The sequence below is a fragment of the Gavialis gangeticus genome, unplaced genomic scaffold, assembly GCF_001723915.1.
Source record: "Gavialis gangeticus isolate Ggan-Ray unplaced genomic scaffold, GavGan_comp1, whole genome shotgun sequence".
Lineage (NCBI taxonomy): Eukaryota > Metazoa > Chordata > Crocodylia > Gavialidae > Gavialis > Gavialis gangeticus.
In genome coordinates this window covers 108,680,593-108,683,598 of record NW_017728992.1, presented here as the reverse complement: position 1 = coordinate 108,683,598, position 3,006 = coordinate 108,680,593, and the positions used below count along the sequence as shown (strand labels likewise).

Here is a 3,006-nt window from a genome sequence, read left to right as displayed (position 1 = left end):
GAAATGGGGCCCAAAAACTAAAAAAAAAAAAAAAGTTACAATTGCAAAAAAATGTTTTGATATTGCATGCATATAGGATGACAAGGTTATCAATTGAGAACAAACAATTTAAAGACATCAATACCACAGATGTGATAATGATTTTTTTTGTTGCAAAAGTCTTTATCTCTGGTGAAGTGTGTGTGTTTAGGGCATGGGGGTACTAAAACTTTGCCCAGGGCCACCAGGAGTGTAGGTACGGCGCTGGTCACAAGGCTGATGTGTTCCAGTGACATTAACTTGATCTTGCCAGTAAAGCTGTCAGCTAGGGTTGTACTCTCTAGCCAGCATAGTTCTTCCAGTAACCCATCCCTCCCTGACTTTGATATAGTATGCCCTGTGATCTGGTAAGCCCTCTGTGAAATCTGTCAGTAGGAGTTTAACTCTTGGTAGGTCTACCCAAGCACAACAGGTCAAAGCGCAGAGCTCAGACCTGGCTCTCCAGTTCACTGGCTTTCAAGGTTGCGGGTTGAACCACAGACCAAAAGGCTATCCTCAGAAGAATGTTGCACAAACACAGCAAGGTTGCTATTCCAGCAGACAGCATAATGATCAGGGATAGCATAGCCTTGCTAATGCCCCAGGTGGCATCTAACAGCCCAGGACAGATTCAGATTCAAAAGAACCGCTCAAAAATGTCCAGACAAATCAGTTTTCCATTGTTAAATGCTGACTCAATGGAATCAATATGTTCCTATGGAGCACGTCATTGACGCTTCTGACAGAGATCAGACATGGTGGCTGGCCAGCTGACCAACCTGTTTTCCTTTCAGCATTCGTGGCTCCCAGGGTCCCAGGATACTGGAACTGAACATTTCTCTAGGACTCTGTACCACAAGTGTCAAACTCCCTAGCAGCCTATCAAGACAGCTGACCTGGCAGCCAGCTGCCGCTCCGGAAATTTTCAAAATATTCTATCTGTATTTAACCAGAATGGTCTTTTCCAAAGATTTCCATTTTATGTCGTTTCATAGCTATGACTTTGCATTTCTATTTGGAATTTGCAAATGTGAAACAAATATTCTGTGGGGTGGCAATTCAAACTCCCATCAAATTCTCTATGAACAATTTAAATGGTACCTTAACTATATCACTGCTCATCGAGGCACATTAGAAATGAAAGAAAGAATTGTATTGTGCTTCTCTACCCAGAAGTTTCCAAAGAGCTTCAAGGAATCCCGCAAAATATTGGTAGAAGTTGGAAGACGTTCAAATTAAGGTATGTAACTTTTAACAACACATAGGGATCAGCAGATTTTATTTGTTTGCTTTCAAAAGTTTGAGAAACTCTTCTTTTGGGAGGACACATCAATAGTTACGGAGAAAAAAACTATAGTTTTCATACTGTAGTATTAAGTCATGCTCTTGGTTCTGTTTCTGACTTAACAACTGATCTGCTATGTGACCACAAGCAAATAATTTTACTGCTCAGGAAAAAATCATACAATCTTTAGGCAAAATAGAACTAAAATCAAGGTCTGCATGGACTTCAGTTTCAAATATATTATACATAATAATAAAATAATGCCATTTCCTTTCCTTTTTTCCCCTTCATATCATGGTAGTCTTTTCTTTGAGGAATGAGGCTGAACATGGTTCATTCTGGAGATGGGTGCAGATCAAAACTCCAGATCTGAATACCCTGAACACCTCATCCTCAAAACCTCTGTAGCTGAACCTATTTTTGTTCCTTCTTTCCTCTGCCTTTTGTGGTTCTCGAAACTCACCAACTTATAACACTGTCATTTGTTTACCTCCCAGGCCTAGAAGATCTGCTGTGCCAGAGACCTCATGACTCACAGGGCTCCAAAATGCCTGAGCTTAGCAGCATGCCTACTGAACTGAGACAAATGAGAAGAGCAGGTCAGTCTGACGAGCTAATCAGTACTCTCCTCTAGGAAAGATTACACTTACAGGACATACTCCACAAACCGCAGAAAGTTCATGGAATAGAGCCAAGACTGAGATATAAACCCAAACACAATCCACATCCCTTCAGTCATACAGGTCCTCAGACATAGCCTGTCCTTTGACCTGTTGTAAAGAACCTTTGAAAGTACAATTCTCCACCCTACCTACTGTACCGTTTTTATGGGACGATTTCTTATCCAGTCACCCGGTGCCATGCATTTCTTCCAAGCACTGCAAAACTGCAGCTACTGAAAAATCTTCAAATGCCCAACCTAATCTTTCTGCGTGGTCCTTTAGGTCCTCACAGCTTTCTCGTTTGGACCCTTAATAACTAGATTAGCGTATTTCTTGGCCTCGGCATTAACCCTTATATGAACCATCACATCAGCTCAGAGAGCTTTGGAGTTGGGAGTTGAGTGTTCCAGTAGAAAGAGAAAGTAAATTGTGGACTTACAAGATATTTATTCGTTTCTTAGAATAAGAGTATCCAATTCTCTTGAACAGGCTTGGATAGGAGCATGGCATAAATAGCCAAGATATCTTTTAAATTACAAAAAATAATTATCCAAAGCTGTCTTGTAAGTATCAGAAATAGATCAGCTCAGCTGAATGCCAGCCCACATGACTAATTCTGATAAAGTTTGTCTTTTTGTGCAATTTCAGTAATTTGGGAAGGACAAATTATTAATGGATTAGGATCTCCTCTTCCATGGCTCATGCAGATCCACTATTCAGGCAGCTTTGATCCAAGCAGCAGTGAGGATCTGACCCATTTCTAAGGAATCAGCAGCTCTGTCCCTTCTCTAAGAAGAACAACTGGAAGGGAAGATTCTTCTTCTTCCTTCTATCTTGTATAGAAAACTTAGTTCTATGTTTCAACTTAAGGATTTTGAAGGTTGAAATTTTGGTTTTAGGCATCAAATGAGGCTTTTGGTTCCATTCTTCTCTGACGTTTGTCCCTGTAATATTTGCATAGGAATAGATAGGACATATTTGTGGATGAATACAGAAGTGCTAGGACTGATTTTTGCAGAAAAATGGGTATGGAGTTCTTGT

At 40.4% G+C, this 3,006-nt stretch overlaps 1 long non-coding RNA gene across 1 annotated transcript in view; it reads left to right on the top strand.

The window, feature by feature from the left end:
- LOC109304288 overlaps positions 1–2,776 on the top strand; it is a 5,030-nt gene extending 2,254 nt beyond the window's left edge. The window contains exons 2-3 of the long non-coding RNA XR_002099337.1: positions 1,801–1,902; positions 2,614–2,776. This is a non-coding gene — a long non-coding RNA (uncharacterized LOC109304288). The remainder of the gene's footprint in view (positions 1–1,800; positions 1,903–2,613) is intronic.
- The last annotated feature ends 230 nt before the right edge of the window (positions 2,777–3,006 follow it).